The 19,741-nt window shown below is 32.6% G+C and overlaps 1 protein-coding gene and 1 long non-coding RNA gene across 4 annotated transcripts in view; one reads left to right on the top strand and one right to left on the bottom strand.

Annotated features, from left to right (window-relative positions):
* The window catches only part of Syt4 (Synaptotagmin 4), a 163,412-nt gene that overhangs the window by 99,559 nt on the left and 44,112 nt on the right, over window positions 1-19,741 (top strand). The window lies entirely within an intron of this gene.
* On the bottom strand, window positions 6,835-12,369 carry LOC141451160 (uncharacterized). The gene is made up of 3 exons (XR_012456562.1): window positions 12,092-12,369; window positions 8,829-8,986; window positions 6,835-7,081 (listed from the first exon to the last, which is right to left on the bottom strand). It is a non-coding gene; the product is annotated as an uncharacterized lncRNA (long non-coding RNA).

Genomic DNA, 19,741 nt, shown 5'->3' with positions numbered 1-19,741 from the left:
AGAAACCCAGCAGCAAGTTTCATATTTGCAAGATTTACGTTAACACTTCCAGTTGTTCTGCTTCTAGACATCAGAGGTTGTTGAACAGAGCCGGAATTCTATCTTTTTAATTAGTACTAATGCAACTTTGTAGATGTCATAGGCTCAACCTTCATTAAGATTCTGATCTGAAGAAGTAGTTGAGAGAGTTTGGAAGTCCTTCAATTAAACTTCTTTCTTTGTAGCAAGCTCCAAATTAATATTCTGCGGAATTATTAGTTTTTTCCAATGGAGTTATATATTTGTGTTTCCGATTTCGTAAATTATGCATAATACGTCAATAAAACAAATGACTTTGTTTCACCCTTTCCTTCCACGTAACACTGCAGTCATTCAACTTGATCCATCCCTCAGTAAAGTAACCTTTACCATTAAATAATGGATAAATTGTCTAAAATCTAATTCTATTTTATGTAATACTTTTATTCAAATTGGTCAGGCCAATCTGAAAGAGGAAAAGAAGAAGAAAAAGCGATATTTAAAGATTGGAATTAAATTAAAAAATAATTTCACTATTTTATCAAAGAATGAAAAATTCTGTCATTTAATGATGACAGACAAACTTTATAATAAAGGAGAAATGAAAGATAAGTACATAAATAAATATTTAAAAACATTGTTTATGGAATCAAGCATTTTGAACATCAGCTCAGTACTTAAAAATTCATTGAACAATAGCCTCAAAAAATGCAACAATCATCTCTAAATTACAACGAGAGTGATAGAGAAATATTTCGGGACAATTAATACCTAGGTTCACCTCTCCTCATTAAAACACCATGAAGACCTTGTTGGCCAGCCCTGGCATACCCTCAGTGATGTGATTAATGGACGGCCTCTATCACAAACTATTCAGTTTTAACTACTTGAATTTTCGAACACGAAAAATATGGTCTTATTTACACATTCAAGTATTGGCAAGTTCTTCGCAGGAACGTAGTGGCGTGAAGATTTTGCTAGTCAGCCGTTACCTATTCATTAGTTAGTTGGTATTCACTATTATTATTTATTGATTTGAATTTAATGTCGGCTGGCCTCTAAATCGATAGATTTTTCTGGCATGTTGCTATCCTCTTTTAATGGGAAGGAAGCCTTATACCAATAATCTTCAGGTTTTTTTAAATGATCTTCATATTTCCGTTCTGTGTTTGTCAATGGAATCTTTTCGCGTAAAGTGTTGCTCAACATCTGTGCGACTAAGCGTGAAGGATTTTTGTAGCTAAATGTTAAGAATGATTGAAAATTCAAATTGGCTAAAAGTCAAACTTTCCCTACTAAATTAATCTGAACAGTTTGAAGACTTCTAAATTTATAATTATCGTTTTCTCGGTCTCTTTCTGTTTGTTCTGAATAAAATAACCATCAAAATAGCAAACTATTCAGCACGTTTCACTATAATTCTTTTTAATCTGCGACTCTAAAATTTTGAGAATTTATTAATTTTTTGATTAGTTATAAAATGGAAAGGCAGCTAGTGTCCGCAACCAAGAAAATTGTAGATACTTCTTCAAGGATTTTGAAAAACCTGCTACAGGATACTTACCCAGTTAATGTGCACATAAATGGATTTAGAAACCACAGGCACATTTCAGACAGCTCTCTACCTAACCAACCTCGGGTTAGTAATGCAGATCCATGGATGCTCTGGCTTCCAATTAAATGAATCCAAAATTTTCTCCAGAGAAGAAATTCTCCATTTAAAAAATCTGGATTTTCACTTCGCTATTATTTCAATACCTATTAAAGAAGTATACTTAAAGCAATAATTAATTTTAGAAACAGCCTTGTCTTTAAATTAATTCAGAGGACGGACACATTTTAATGAGTACTTATTTTAGAATGGGATATTAAATTTAGATCTAGATGATAAAACTCTACAGATTAAAATCACTAATTTAAGGGGAAAAAAGTACATCAGTGGTTTGAGAAATAACATCCTAATCTCAGAAAGTAAATGAAGCGTTAGGTCCCAAAACTTAATTTACATTATTCTTAAAAAAATATCAGAAAACTAAACCAAAATAAAAAAAACTACATTTTATTATTATTTTATTATAACTAAGAAAGTTACTATTCAAAATTAGCGTCACGAACTGAATGTGAGATATGAATACGAAAGAAGGTCCTCTTTGAAGTTCCCTAAGGGATAAGGATCAGGAGACTTGCTTCACTGAACATATCCCAGCTTTCTGTGTCCCGTAAAAAGGTTTTATAGGAACACGTACAAAAACCTTAAAGGGCGTCATTTACAATTGGATAAAAACCTAAAAATAGCTCAGTATTTTATTTAAATTATCGATTTGGATTTAATTTTATTGCTTTAGCCACATTGAGTACATAAAATAAAGTTTGTAATTTAAATTATAGCGTTTCCATGTTGATTATGTGAAATGAGTTCGTTTTTTTAATGCCTGGCACTTGATGAGGGCCTAGACAAATAAATTCATCATTTGTTCTACTCAAAGGGTCATTTCCGTCTACTCCTCTTCACCTTCCAACATGCAGCCACTTCATTAGTCTTCATTCACCTGAAGACCTCACCTATTTCTACGCAGATCTTTCTCAAAGACAATATAACAGACCGCATCTTTTAAATGATTTACCTGATCTAGGTCGTTGTCACCAATCGCCAACAACTAGGTTGTTATATTCACGTCAGTCCGACTAGTCTATGAGCTTGATTTTCGCTTGATTGCAAATTCGAGTTCCAAATTTAAGAGAAGGCAAGCAAGACTTTGCTTTAGATCTTTGTTCGTGCTAAGTGGCTTTGAGAATTACTTGTGAAACTTGATTACAGCATCCATCATCGAATGTTTCATGTATGAGCCTAAATCTTTCTCCAATTACTGAAATCTTTGACGACATCTTCCAGCAATGTTCTTAAGAATGTTGTTTTGTAAGTAAAGTAGCCAACGAATTAACAGGTACTGTCAGAGTGCTCACAGCTAACTTCAGCAGTTATTAGTCCTTTTACTCAGCATCGGATGAACAAAAAAATTTTAGAAAAAGATATGATTATTTAAATTCTTTAAAATAAACTTTAAAGTTTATGTTCAAAGTACATTTCATTGCTTCTAACTTTCTAGGCTAATCGTAAAATCATTGTTGAAATTTATTAAAGAAATGAAATTTTTATATGTCTATAAATTCTGCAATCAATGCTGTTTTCTTTTTCACAATCTTTTATAAAAGATTAAATGGAAGTCCTTTTAAAAGATTTATTCAGTATTAATAACTCTTTTTTCAAGATTTCTGTTTCTAGTGACCATCTTTTAAATAGAAAACTGTGAAAGCAATAATGTTCGTGGTTAAGATTCTGAAATATTAGGATATATAGGCTTCTAAAATTAAACTATTTGAGTCCATTACAGCTGTTAAATTGCTGTAAGGTTCAGGACATTGGTTTTTGGGTTATTTAAATATCCCAGAGTAGTTGCAAATCCCTTTTTTTAAGAATTCACTTTTCTTCCCTAAAATACACCAACCAGTTAATATTATTAGAATCAAAATGCAAAGAATTTCGTTTTATGATCTGGAGAGTATTCTAATCTGGTTGTTGAAAGTGCTTACGAAGTCTGCGGATAAATTGGCTATTTATTGGTTTATTTCAAATCTATAATTATTCCAAGGTAATTTAGAAACCTTGGTTTTCCTATCTCAGCTATGAGTACATGACTGATTTTTCAAGAGTAGAACTAAGGCGTCAACACAGGTAAGATATATTAGGAAGATGGGCAAATCATCTAAGATATCAGTATTTTGAGAGGGCCTTCAATTCTAAATACAATCCTTACTTTCGTCATTTAATGACGATAGATACCACTCCTTATTATATAATCATCAGATCTAAAATTAGACAATAAAGACTAATTGCGCAACTTAGATAGTCAAATATGAAGTGATAAGAATCTATTTAGATCGGGAAAAATGTAGTATCGATACAAGGACTAATTGTTTAATGATCAAGAAACATTGGTTCACAACTTTTTGAATTGCCCTCGATATAAGAATTATAAGAAACATTTTTGAAGAAGTACTAAGTTTGTAAAACAAATAATGATCAGATTGATCTATTAACAAATTTATTAAATGTTAAAGATGATTTTCAAATGAAAGGTATTTTTAGTTTTTTGTTCTTAAATTTAGAAAATGTACTTCTTATTTTTGCTATGGTGTCTAGAAGTTAAAATATTTTTTGATATTTACTTTTTAATAATGTTGGTAGTTTTTAAATTGCGCCAAACTTCCTGTAACATGTAAAATACTACACTTTTTACTACTACAACAAATCTAATATAGGACTAAAACGTGCTTGTTTTCCTTAATTTGCACTGGTGTATCAGAAAAGCTAAACCTGAAGTATACAAAATGTAATTTAATTTCTTGCGTTACCCAAACTAGTTTACAAATTCTCCGTGGCTACTATTTACAGCGGCGACCCTCAAACAACGAAAAAAAAACCCAAACTTCTGTTGCCCCATGATTAGCGACTAACTACATTAATTTGCCCGAGGATTTTAGCTACGCTACTGATCAAAGTTTTAAATGAATCCCTGCAATTTGTTCAATAACTAAAAAATAGAAATTTCATATTTTTGAAATTTTATAGCTTTTTATTATTTAGAGAAGTTCGTTTATGATAGTTGAATATTGGTAACAGTTTCAGGGGTTGATTAGAGTTTGCAGTAAAATTTTAAATAGTGAAATAAATTTATCTGCTTTCAAGATTTGAGATAGATGAGCGGAGCTTGATTAGCTGAAATTAAACGTCCCTCGTTCTACAAAACATGCAGATACTTTCAGACTACTGAAATGAAATCAGTCCATCCGCGATGAAATAGACCAAATTTATTTACAGCATCTCTTACTTTCCTATTCATGTTATTTCCTTTTCTGGTTTAACGTTTCAGAAAACATGTAACTTCTCCATAGAAATGTGATTTAGCCATCCCTTTCATTTGGATGTCTTTTGTAGATCTGAACTCTGAAGGGCCTTGAAAGGACACCAACTTAGGCTTAGCTCAGAAAATAATTCCATTATTTGTACTGTCCAGCAGAAAGAATGAAAAAAAGTTTGTAAAATCACATCAGATTTCTTTTGTCTTATAAAGTGATAATTATAATAAATGGAGCTTGTTTATTTATTATTAAAAACAAACAAACTCTGAGCTACCGGAAATCAAAAAGGATAATTGCTTCAAGGAATCAAGAGACAAGGAAGTTAATTGAAGGATACAGTTCCACTGTTTTAAAAATTAATTCAAAAACGACTGAGTCAGTAAGATTCATCCAACAGAGTTAACTTACTCCAAAATTTTGTTATAAAAGCTTGTAAGCCGAGGTCGTCTAAATTGCCACAGATCTTTTTTAATAAAAGATTAAGTTCGTACTGCCTTAAATGAATTTGCAAATTAACTTGAAAACAAAGAGTATGATCTAAAAAAAAGAAGACGTAGGGATCTAATTAGGTCGCTTATGGGAATCGTTACAGATTATTTGAGTGCCTTTTTGAACCCGAACCTCTCATTCAAATCACATCTGGCAGTTAAGCTGTCCGTCTCCAATTGAAGTATGTTATCTAGTTTAGTAATAGCAGTTAACTTTTGTTAGTGTTAATGAACATTATTAAACTATTCAATATTCTATCTATCGTAATTTCTACTGTCATTCTATTAGTTTAATATTCATAACTTACCGCTTGGACTACAAAAACGCTTCTCTAAAAGCGTGGAATCAGCCAGCTACCTTAGCGATCAAGCCCACACCATTCCTTCACAAGTAAGCACAATGATGCTTCAAAGAAAAACCTCCAACTATCCCATCCCAAACTGTTACCAAACCAACTTTTCTTAGCGAAGTATTTCAACTTAAGATATGGAATTACGTCAAGAAATGTAAATATGAAGTTCAGATAGAATCGTAGAAGCCATTTTGGAGGAAAACTGATGAACGTGAAACGTTTTGACAGTTATATCTTTTGGGAGACAATAAAACAAGTTAAAAGTAGTACATATTAAAAAACAAACAAATTTTTGTGTACTGATGCCTCAGAGTCACTCAGAGATTATTGTTAAAAATGCCCAACAATATCAAAACGAAAGCTATTTACTACTCAAACTAGTTACTAATAAGTAATTGTTGTACTGATATTGAGTAGAAGCACAACATTATTATGCAGCGTTGCAGTAATATTTTAGTTAAAGCTTTAGATTACTCTTTTAAATTTAAATTACGTATTGTAATTACATTTTAACAAATAAAAGCAATTTTTCTTCTTGTTAATAAGGTTTTCATAAAAAGTAAATGTAAGACTCTTACATATAATAAATTAATCTAGGTTGTTATAGCGATACAGTGTACAGTAACCTTGTGGTCAATGTTTATTTAAGTAGACCACTTTATTACCTAGTGGTAAAGCAGAGTTTAGTGGCCAGCCGTGAATCTTGTAGTAGCTATGGGCGTTACTACATCAGAGCCCAAACTTAGAGCCAAACATTTACTCATCCCTCTCTCCTCTTCTTATTATTACTAAATTTAGTCTGTCTTCGAGTATTTCATTAACTTTTGTTTTACTTTTTTTTATTTTGGAGATTTTAATTTTCTTTTTTTGTGGCACTGCTGAATACGTGCTCACTTTTAATTCTTTACCTCTGATTAGTAATGCGATCCAATTAGATATCAACCGTAATCTTATTTCTTATGAGGGAATCATCAGGAAATTATTTATATTACTTCAAAAGATATTTTACTTCAAAAATACTCGTATATTAGCTGTACTTTGTGCTTAGAGAAAAAAGTACGAAATGGGTTTTAAGAGTTAACCAATCAGCGATTCGCTATCAACACCATTCGCTATTGGGCCATTAGTGTTACAATAATACAATCCAGGTTTTGCAAATTTTGTTTTTTAATTAAAACTTCCTTCTTTCAGTAAAACAGACAAAATTAAAATTATTACACCCAATTTCCCGTCTTTTAGGATGAAATTGAATCATGTTTCAAAGGTAATTGAATATCAGCTTTACCCCTCGCCATGTTCCATCTAAAAAAAAAATTCAGATATTAGGATTAAAAGAGAGATAGAAAAAAAAGGGCCTAATCTTTAAAAAGAAGTAACAGATGAAAATCCACTGTTATATAGATCAGTTATATTTTAGAAAAGTTGGATATTCTCTGTTTCAGTTGATTGGTTCTTAAATTAGTTAGCAACGTTTTCTACTAACAGCCGAGGGAATTTATTCTAGTAAATGTATTCAAATAGAAAAGAGGAGAAAGAATAGAGGTTTTACTTTCCAATAGAATGTAATATGTTGTTAACTAAAGCAAAAATTACAGTAGGTGTATGGCTGAAGTTTGGTTAAAGCTTTGACCGGATAGCGTGAGATATCGCGAATGTTTATTGGTGCGCATCGTCAGCGAGCTCGTGACCTCACAATGCTTGTACCACATATATATTTAACTTCTATAGGTTTATTATTACTATTTTATACGTTATTTCAGCGTGTTTTTGGACTTAATTGTGTTTTTTTTTCTTTTACTTCTAAGTGTCCATCTCTTTATTAAATTACATAACGATGATATCTTAAAGAAGTATCGTAATTAGCAGATGACTGGTGGAACTAGAATTTAGAATTTTCTCCACCCAAGCAGCGACAGGTCTCTAAATGAAATATAAAGAGTATCAGAATGGTTAGTTGTCGCTACAAAATTTCTTACAAAGAACAAAGATTTATGTTTTTTTTGTAGAATGCATTATCTGTAATATAGTTAATTAATTGCCATGTGATTTAAAAATGTATGTTAAATTGAGTTGTAAAACTAGATTGTATGAAAAATCCGAATAAAGAATATCTGGAACAATTCTAGAGTTCTTTCCGTTCTAATAGTAGAGTTATTACATTATCCTAATGCTCTGTACTTAAATGTTGCTGCATTTCTCACTGCAAGGAAGTTTACCAACGTACCCACTTAAAAGCGCGTGTAGAAAACTCATCTACCCAGACTTGTGCAGCTAAAGTAGAAAGCAGGAAAAGCCTCAGTCAAAACAGAAAATGACGAGCATTGAGGGTATTCTGAAATTGAAATTTTTTGAACTTGGACGATCCGATGCTTTGTATAAAGCCTTGTATGATAGTTTCTTACATGTAGCGTTCTCTTTAAAGCAAATGGTTGATTACTGTTCATTATTTTTTGATGACTGATTCATGGTTTCAATAGGATGAAAGAAATAACTGCCAGTTTCAGTCATGATATATTTTTATTATGCCGAGCTTTCGTCCTAGGGACTAGGTCATCTTCAGGGCTAATTTACAATGTAATGTTTATCATCATTAAAGGGTTGGTGTGTCTTCTTGGACTGTGTCCATGAACAGGCAAGACAGAAGAATATATCATGACTGAAACTGGGAGTTATTTTTTCATCCTATTCAAATGGTTGATATTTTATCGTTCATTTCTCGTTTGACCCATCTTTTCACTAATATCTTGGACTTTCACATCAGTTACATTTCATTTCTAAACTAACTTCTTCCAGATTCTTTCTAAATACATCCTTGGAAAAAACTAAATAAATTTTTTTAAATTAGGTGCAGTATATTTCAATTTTTAGATGTTTATTTCCTCTTGAATCGCAAATGTAGTTCCGAGAGTTAATCCAAACGAATTGATTCACATATTCAGTACTAAACTGAATTTTCCTTGGATTGACTTCAAAAACTGTTTGGGTCGAGAAACCTCCACAAGCAATCTTGGCTGCATAAAAATTACCTTTAATGTTGATCATAACTTACCTCTTAAACGAAGTTGGTACTTTTTTTCGCCCATTTAAATGTAGATGGAGTGGCAGCTGCAAAGATGATGAAGGCCCTATGAAGTTAATTCACGTTTAAGAACTGTTCCAAAAGGTATTGGACATCCCCAAAAATATTGAAAACTCTCCCGACAGATCCTGCGAAGAGCAAAAAAGTGAAGTATTTCTAATTTGCTAAGAAATCTAGGGCCAGAAATATTTTTTATTTCACTTTTATTTTTTTAAATAACAGCAATCATTTCTCTAAATGTAATTGGTAGATATAAGTACGTAAATATAAAAAAAGCCCGAGGCTATGTTCAGTTAACTTCATAAATCTCACAATATTGCCCCTCTGGTGTAATAACCATGTGGCAGTAAACCCAGTTTGAAACCTCCTAGCCCTAAAGGGATACATATCGACCAAGTTTCCCCAGTACTAAATACACTGGGGTATAATCTTGCTTATTCAGCATACACGTGTATACTACACACGTGTGTTTTGAAACAGAGAGAACTTGTGCCAAAAACATTTGCTATGTTTAAACTGATGTCAATGTCGCTTATTTATACATTGATAAAAATAGGTATGTTCTAGAAGTAGATAAAAATTATAATATTTTAGAAAGATATCTAACATAAATAGAAAAAAGCACACCACGTTAAGGACTACAAAAATAAAGAAATCAAACTTATGTAAAATAACAGAATCATCAGAGAACTGGAAGGGATTAACTTATTCCTTAAAGAAAACACTCTCCGTAGGCAGGTAGCGCATTAAGAAAGATTCTAGATGCCAGTGTTGTTACATGCTGATCATTTGACGACAAACAATCTCCTTCGAAAGGTAATACATGGACTCCGGATTTTTCATCTTCCATGCTGCACCAAGAATGGCAAGTGAGATCAATTCTACAATCTAAAAGATTGGACTAGAATAATCTATGTTCTATTGCCGGGGTCGGCAACCCGCGGCTCTTTTATCCAAATTTTGTGGCTCTTCAGCCTGCCCAAAATATATTGTATAGTTTAATTTTATTTAAACCAATGAAAATTCCATTTATTACAGCTAATTTTTCAAAAATAATTTTAAATGTGATAGGTTCGAAATTGAATAGAATTATACAGTATCTAAATAAAGTACTTGACTTATATTGTAAGACTGCCGCCTTTTCATTAGTTAAGTTATTATTTATTTGTTTATTTACTTTGCAATATGTGAAAATAAATATATAAAACATTTAAATGTTATTGAATATCATAAAATAATAATTTGTGAATACAAATGATCTTCAGAGTTGTTTACACTATCATCCTTGCGGCTCTTGGTAAGATTTATTAAAATTATTTAAGGAAATATGGCTCTCTACTTGAAATAGGTTGCCGACCTCTGTTCTGATAGACGAATGATGCTGTGATGTGATAACAGAAGAAAAATATATAATTTTTAATTATAAAAATTATAACTAGTGGTGCCAGTCAGACGCTAGTGCCGCGGTCAGTGCACGGGCAAAAAGGGACCGCCCGCCAAAGACACACCGCTTTCAAAAGGGCCATTATACGGTCAGTATACAGTGACCACCTGGCTACAAACACTCAAAAGACCTTTGATAACTTCCAACACCTGTCACCCGGCCTATTCAAGACTAGGGTCAACACACGGCAAGAGATGTTTGAGTGTGACCCGTAATTACAAGACTTGTCAATGTGTGGTGATGGCTATATATTATGGTCTCTCTACAGGAAGTGGGGGATCAGTCGATGATTATTCTTCAGTATTTCACCAGCGTAACATCAAGATTCTACCAGCGAGTTACACCGCGAGCGCGTCCGTCCCTATCTAAGTATTTAAACATATATCTATTTAACGTCATTATAGTTGTGCATTCTAGTTACAATTTAAATCATTTTAAATTATTGTAGTATATCTTTACAAACGTCTAAATTATTGTTAAAATATATATATTTATTTATTTTCGTAAACTCGTAATTCATATTCCGAATATCAACTCATTAAAATCTCTAACTAATTCCCGCATCATAAACCTCCTCTTTAAGTCATCTGAACCCATTACAATGCCATGACACTCTTGAGATGATGATTGGGCCCCCGCAGTGCCTGATGTCTCTGAAAGGGCCAATCATATTAGCCTGTCTCTTCATTTCTTAGATTTAGGAAGTAAGTCAGTTTAATTAGTTTCTCTTACATGGCTATAACAGTGTACTTTAAAACCACGAAAAAGCGTCATGAAAAAAGTCTGGTCAAATTAATACCATATTTGTAAACGTAATTAACATAGAAATCCCAATATTATATTAATTCTATAGAAAGTTATTTAAGTAACACAACAAGAGATTACAAAAACAAATTGATAGCTACAATTCTTTCTCTTGCTCCTCGTTCCCAATTAGAACAAGTGAAGAAAATGCAAGTTTTCAATAAACCATTCATGAGAATAAACAAATTGACTTCAATACAAAACGAGTCTAAAGATAGTTAGCTTAAAGCGTTTTCACCGTAGGATCATTTTAAATCTGCTAACAAGTTTTGAGAGTGGAATAAGAACAATCTTTTTAGCTTAGTACAAAATGCGCTGGAATCTAAGTTAAAATAGTGATTTTTTACTACTCTTGTGCCTCCATCATTTCCATGATGTGTACAAAAATTAAGAATGTTGGGACGTCTTATATGCGAGAAATTTTTGAAAAATTCTGTAACTAAGAACCGAATTTAGTTCTTCAGAAATTCCCAGCATTATGGGCAGTTAAATTAGGCGAACAGTTTAGTAAGAAGCTATAGAAGGCACGTGAAATGACTTCATTTACATCGAACAAGAAGCAAAGTAAATTGTTCATCGCAAGTTTTGTACTTCAAACTTTTTTAATTACAACTTTTAAATTTGTTAGCCTTCTGCTACTGCTTACAATTAGGTGTCTTAACGTAGATCTAGAGTTGGACAGCAAAAATATAGGAACAAATTTTGGGAAGCACGGAACTATGTTCTAACCCAAGAAACACAAACTTGAGCGACACAATTTACTCTAGCACATAGTACGTATTTTTTTTTTTTTTAAATGGTATTAAATTTTTAATAAAAGCCACCCAAATGTAATATTGTTCAATTATTATGGGTCAAGAGCGTGGCTTTGTAAGTGGGAGATCCCCAGTTGGTAGCTGGTCGTTAAGATCCGCCTGAAAAAAATAGGCGATTACTTTACTTTTTACTTTAATCATTAAAAATTCTAAACAAATCTTATACGTACCTTAACCAGTATAAATGATCGAGTTACCAAATACTCCTTCATTAGTGTCTTCTAGATAAATTATTAAGCTAAAACAGAATAATCTACATTTTGTGCCCTTTTTCTTTTCCTTTCTTTGTTGTCATTTATCAAGTGTTCATCTGGAAGCTTTCAAGAGTAAGGAACAACATCCTGGAAGAGCGCTGATAGATAAACACAATGTGGCTAACAACGTGGAAACTGTACACAATCAAACAATAGTGAATAGCGTCATCTATCTTTTCACATTATTCTCAATATTCATGGTAACAATGTACTTTTCTTAAAATGTACAGCTGATACTTCTTTATTTTTTTGCCATTTGCCACTTGTGCTGATTTTTAAAAAGTAATTTACTTAAAGATGACATTGGCCAATCAAAAGTTTAATTGTTCCAGTGGTTATCTGTGTTTTCTCTTTTAGACTAGGATTTGAATGTTCAGAAAGAGCTAGGTAGAGAGAAGTTTTTCTAGTCTGAGGTTTCATTCGTTTCTTGAGCAACTAATACTTAATACTTAGGCGTACTTACTTTGAGTTTTGACTCAAAACTCACCTTTACAAAACATATAAATGGCTGAGTAGGATTCAGTGGAAAAGCAGGAAGGCTCCTTTAATTTAATCCTCATTCTTAAGTATGCTGACCAACGCCGGCGCAGCCTAGAGTAACTCCTGGACCTCTCCGAACTCCAAATTCAAGCAAAATAAAAAAATCTGGTCTGAGACACCCAATTTCTCTTCAAGCAATTTTTAAGGTTTTCCTCAAACTTATAACTAATGTAAATAATTTTCAATTATATTTCAGTAAAATAAAAATACTTTTTAGAAAACAGAATTCCCTTGATAATCTATATTCAAACGATTCGCCATTATCTGGTGTAATACACATTCTAAAAAAAAATTCAATTTACATAATATCTACAAACAACATTCTGAAGGAGCCTCAATATTTGCGGCTAGTTCCACTTAAAGTAAGCACAAATTCGAGGCCCTCAAAGGTTACATCTTCTTAAGACATTTAATTCTTAAAAACGGTTCAGGCGTACGTTGCTTAGTAACAAACAAATCTAAGAAAACATCGTTTATGCCTAAGTTTGGCACCCTTTTTCTCCAAATCTATTTTCTTCTATTTTTTTGCAACAAGTAGCTACAAACTAGTAAAAGCCTTTATTCTCATAGAAAGTTTGAGATTATTATTTTTTTGTTCCAAATTTCCTCGACTGTACGCTCTTTCCGGCAGTTTTTGACTTTAAATGTAGAACTATCCGCTAGTTTTAATGTAGGCGATTTTCAATCTACCTTCCTAATTTCTAATAACCAGGCTATTCCCCAATCTGGTCAAGCAAAAGAAACAGCATTCCAAAGAAACAAGATTATTTTGAGAACCAATGTTTTAATGGTCGACGGTAGATAAATCTGCTCAAACTACTGGTACAACCAACTAGGCCTGGATCTTTGATTGACTATTAATAAGTACGCTTCATTGCTCATAGAGAAATGTAAACAAGCTTTCAACTTCGTAATTACTCCGTGCTTTATAATCCCTTCGTGGTAGTATGAACCATTCTATTTGTTTTGATGGACGAGATTGGAACATTGCGAACGATAAGCCCACCCATTGCAATTGTACCTGTAATTATTTCTCTCTCGCTTACCTCTGCCATGGGAATTTATTAATTTCGTACCCGACTTCAAAAAGATTTATATATTAATTAAAAATATAAAAACCGTCCTACCGGACGGTTGTATAAGGGTTGAAAATTTTTTTCTCTTCTCAGTTTTTTTGGGGGTTTCCAAATTCTTTCAAATTTCAAACGTTTATATCTCTTTTCATATTCATCGGATTTCACTGAATTCTTAAACGAATTGTAGAGAAAGGTTAGCTATATTACTGGCATAAATTGCAATGTTCTAGTGATATTAGTTATTGATATATCGAAGGTAAAATTTTAGAGATTTGCAAATTGTTAAAAATTAAAACGTTCATATCTCTTTTCATAGGGTAAAGTCGGGTGAGAAGGCCAATCAGGAGAGATGGCCAACAGCCGAAATTTAACCGAAATGTCGTCCGACGGCGCTGCGTGTCCTCTCCAGTGATGAACCTTCATGTCTGACAGCAGTGAGTTCATTTTGGTCTGCGTCAAAGCGTTATTAATTAACTCAGAGAATAAAAACATTATCGTCTCAACAAAAAATTTTATGATAGTTGCATACTGCGTGCTGCAGCGAATGTATGTCGAAATGTTAGTGTTGTTTTTTACATATTAGGAAAGTGCAGTATACATTAATGAATCCTAACTTCTAAAACCGGCAAAAAGTACGCGTTGAGTTATGTTTATCATGTTGGCCATCTCTCTCTAGCATTCGGTACAGATGGCCATCAAACAGTAGGGATAGATGGCCAATTATTTTTGCTTTTTTTCTGTTATAGTTTGGCTCAGTTTCCAATTCACTGCAGAAAAATGCCAACTCAGCATAAAAGACTAAACACTAACCGCGGAAATTATACTGAAGAAAATTTGAGATCGTATTAACCCCACACCCAAACTGTCGTCTCTGCAAGAAAAAGAGCCAAGTCTGTTGCCACTTTATTAACTTCTCTCGAGCACATTGCTGTTGTGAAAAACAGAGTAGCAAAGAAATTCAAACCAACAAGAAATACCATCCCCAAAGAGACAATTCTGAAAGAAAGGATTGTCCGAAAAAAAAAAAACGCTCACCTTCCCCAGTTCCGATGAAGAGGACGAAACAAGAATCGAATTTGAAGAGGAAAGTGACGCCATTTTAGAAATCGATGAAACTGAATGAACAGGATATGGGGAAAGCTTCAGCAAGACTAGAAAAAAAAGATTAGTTGGAATGCATAATACGCCGGAAGTGGTTCCACGAAAATTGCTCTTCTTTTCCACACGCTTGCCAAAATTGTCGTAAAAGCGCATTTAAAAAGAAGAATTATGAGTAAATATTAAATAACCATTCATTTTTTTCTGTTATTTTTACGTTTTACTAGTGCAATTTCATTTACAATATGTGGCCATTTCTCCCAAGCTACATTGGCCAACTCACCCAACCCAGTGGGGATAGATGGCCAATTGCTATGTTTTTTTTTTGTAAGAATAAAAAAATGTTTCCCTTAGCATTTTTTCTGAAATTTTTTCCTTACCTTATGTTTGTGAGCGTATGAGGTTTCCAAAAATAATAATAAAGTAAGCCTAGCCCTTACCAAAAATTTGCAGGCACCCTCCAAATAAAATGGTGGCCATCTCACCCTACTTTAACCTATGCATCAAATTTCAATGAATTCTTACGTCAAGTCATCAAGAAATGAATTTTCCAAATTACGTAATTATGGGATCTGCCCAAGCATCAGCAAGGGATTTATGGTTACTGAAGAGGTGTAGGTCCAGTCTCCATTTTCTATGATAGCGATTAGCAGCTGCTGAAATCTTTCACGCACTCTTTCGTACTTTTACAATCAATACCTACCAATTGCCGCAACTTTGTAGCGGAATTTCGTATGCAGAATAGGGAGGCCTTTTAATGCGGTCATCCATGTTTAAAAAAAACGCAAAATAGTTAGTAGCCGAAATTTGAATTTCGATTAGGTCCTTATCAGTTCAGATTTGGAAAACTTCCAAAACTTTCTCAGACTATCTGTATAGATGTCAAATAATTTTTAAACTTTTCTAAATGTTCAACTGTGTCTGAACCAGTTACGTGATAGTGCAGTAATACATTCCATAGAATACAGAGAATACAAACAGAGTAGAGGGTAACCTGAGATAACATTGTGAGAAGCTGCGCCCAACAATACCGCCAAGGCTGTTTAGAGATAAGCTCTTATCGGGTGCCTCCACCCGCTCAAGGCACTCATAAAAAACTATTTTTCCTTTGAAAAAAAGTTACAAAAAAGTTTTAGTTTAAATATTAGTTGTTTGGTAACTTAGTTTTGACTGCCCTGATAAATCAATATTTGATTCTTAATTAACTTGATTTAAATTAAAATATTCTTAAATATAGGAAGATTGATAAGTATTTTGTCAAGCTTGAATGTTTTACTTGAGCCAAAAACATTTTCTGGTACATTTGTAAATAATAATAATATTCGTGTATTATTAAACATCAACATTACAAAGGGAATCTTATTTGAAGCAGAATCTTAGGTTATTTTCCGAAATCCTCTGTCTTCTGTCCTACTCTCAATGTCGTTTTGGCTTGAATTTCCAATAAGCTTCTTAACAGGCTTCTAGTTTTTGTGATCTTTCTTCGATGAGAAGATGAGTCTTAGTTAGGATAACTATCAGGAATTACATCCTGCTTACTTTTTATTACACTAAGCCAGTCTCTCTACATTTAAAAGAGTTCATTTTCTGCAGGCATTAATCTGCAAACAGATTACAATTATGATCATAGATCGCTGGAATGGAAGTAAGTAAAGACAATTCTTTTAGTTTTTAAGCAGCGCATAATTTGGGATATAAATGACACATCATTGACCCAATATCATGTTCAAGTTCCACATTTCATTCAATGGCCACAGCCAATATCTGCAAGTGTTAATTTAAAAATAATGAAGTTTTCTTTGACTAACTCAGACTCGGTATCTAACTAACAATTTCACTTTGGAGGCATTTTTATATTTTTATTATCATCGAATTTTTTGGTTGCCACAATTTACATGTAAACAGTCGTTTTAAATAAGATTAATAAACTAATAATTTGAAATAAAATAATACACTATAATGGTTCTTTTTTTAACCCTCCAAATTTATTTTTAATCTGACATTTTTTCTGTTTTTGTTAAAAATTACTAACAGTATAAAATGAATTAATTTTCTTATCAATATTAAGCACGAACTTGGCTAGAGTCTTACGACGTTAAGTCCCATAACCGTAAATATGCACCAGAACTACGTCATTTAGGTCTTTTCCACGTAGAAAGTTATTTAAGGAAAATTTATTGAGCCATTACCTCATCTCTTATGCTAGTAATTTCCCAACAGCATTTATATACATATCTGTCTAAACGTTCCATTTTCTTTTCTTGTTTAAGCGTTATTTATCTACTTTTAAATATAAATATCTGGTTTTTTGTTATTATTTAAATAATAATGGTGTCTTTGTATTTTTTTCTGTATACATTAACATTAATGAAGTCCCACATAAATGGAAAATTCATAAAATCTAGATCAGATGAGAATTGAAGACCTAATTCATAATGAACACTACACTTCCTGACTTCTTTCAGATTACTTCGGTACCATTAAACAATAATTATCTAAATGTAATGACGCGTTATCTTCGATTTCATGTTTAGCTAAAGAATTTTCTTGGATTATTTCGAAGTTTCTGCTCACATCCCTAGGATCTTGGTCAGTTTACAATTCTTTTACAGAAGTTAAAGGAAATCTCTAAGCTACAGGACCAGTAATAGTCTAGGTAATTTTACGATCGGAGAACTAACTCCCTTTCATTTCTGTCTTGGAGCTTTCAGACGAGGAGATGTAATACTGTCGAAAAGAATGTGCTTAGTATAAAGATGACCAATATAATATAAATTCAGAAATATTTATGAGTATAAAAATGATTTGCATGTATAAAGATGTGAAAATAGAATAAGTATAAACTAAGATAGACGCATGCAACAGTACCATATGTAATACTCGACTATATTCTTAATTCATTACAAAAAAAAACTATTAATATGATTATATATGAGATTGTACGGATGAAGGTATTAATATGGATGATTGATTGTCTAAAGTCGAGTTATAGTTTTGGAACTGAGTGATAGTTGATTGAGAAAGCTGGGAATGTGGTTTGATGAAATGCATATGTAGAAGCTCATGGTGATAATCTTACACTTTCTATTCTTCCAATTGGGGTATTCAAACACCTGAGTATCTTTTTCTGAATATTAATAACCATTCTATTCATCAGTTTTCGACAAATGTTTTCTGCAACTACTAAATTTACAACACCCCCAATTGTGAGATTACACTGTTTGGAAACTGAATGTTCCTGACACCATTTATTTTTTCCACCAGCAGTTTTTCCCTCTCTCTCTAAAAGCTGTCTAAAACAAAACAATTCGACTTAACTTTCTCGTACCTAACTTCACATTGTGTAAAGTTTCCTATTTCAAATCTCCTTACTTAGATGTTTAGTAATTTGTAGGCTTATATTTTTATTTTAGTATTCTATTTGAAATTAATGGATATGTCACATTATATTTGCTTAAAAGGTAGCGGTCCGTTTAATAAAAAATTATTACTGGGATGAGAGACATACCGAATCGGGTTCCCTAATCCAGCTGGGAACAATTTTTCATGACCAGCGGAAATCTTTAAACGTATTTTCTGAAAACAGCATTGTTTCCACTATTTTTGCGTTCTTTTGGATAAAAGAATGCAATAGTCAGAATTAAGGTAAACTGGAATCGTAAGGAATTCTGAATATTTGGATAACCTATAAAACTGAGAATCTTGGAATTACTTTTACATAAATGCCTAAAAGTACTTCTCTTATAAGGAATTGCGGAAAGAAGGCGGAAAAATAACCATTTCGAACATTTTCTTTTCGTTTAGTGGAAACTAAACTTACTTATCGATAGTATTACATCTCCTCGCCAGAAAGCATCGCACAACTTGAATAGGCTGTAAATGTAAGAGTCTATGGAGAACAGACTAGCATACATCTTTTTCAAAGGACCAAAACGACCAAACTATAAGCTTCAGGGAGTTAGTTCTTTGGCCCTAAGATCAGTCCTAACTATTACTGACCCTAAAGCTTAGAAATTTCCTTCATCTTCTGCAAAGAGTGATGAGCTCAAGATCCATGAGAAGAGGGCAGAATCTTCGGAATAAGAATGAAACTTCTTTTATCCAGAAGAAGGCAGAAATAGCTTGAAAACATCCACATAAAATACCTGTCTTTCGTCTAAAATGAATGAAGAAAATGAGGAAAAATCACCGTTTTAGATCTCTGATTAATTTCTGCTAGGCATGAACAGTTTATGCTTTCAACAGTCTTCTCAAATAACATATGTTCATGGAAAAGTTTTTGAAAATACTTTCTCTTCTAGATTTTAAGATATTTCTTGAAAATTGACCAGACTTTTGATTAAAAGTAATGAAATCAACTACCCTAGCATCCTGTGAGATTTCTACAATTACAGTTGCTAGCAATTATTGAAAAATCAATCCATTAACACATCTTTAATTTAATTGGTTGAATGGATAAAGTCAACGAAGACCCAAGAGCTAAGTCCCAACAAATGGCCAACTAAGTAGCTTTCGTTAATTCAGTCATTCATTTTATTAATTTAAGAATATTTGCAATAAATTTAGTGAAGTTGAAAGCGATAGGAGCGAACAAACTATAAGCTTTTACCTTCAACTATGAAAGCTCCCAGGATCAAACATAATATTGGTAAAGTCATTAACGTAAGTTAACCTATCACTATAATTCTCTCTAAATGAAAAAAACAGTTAAAAGATATCTAATGAACTACGATATAAATACTCTCTCAATAACCAACAATTAACTAAGCATTATTAAGCGCAGAAATTGTCTTAATCATCTCAGCACAATGTTGAGTTTATAAGTCAATAATTCTGCGGTTGTAATTTCACT

This window comes from Rhodnius prolixus, unplaced genomic scaffold (assembly GCF_049639745.1).
Source record: "Rhodnius prolixus isolate KJV_2025 unplaced genomic scaffold, Rpr scaffold_8, whole genome shotgun sequence".
Taxonomy (NCBI): domain Eukaryota; kingdom Metazoa; phylum Arthropoda; class Insecta; order Hemiptera; family Reduviidae; genus Rhodnius; species Rhodnius prolixus.
This window is presented reverse-complemented; position numbering and strand designations above follow the sequence as displayed.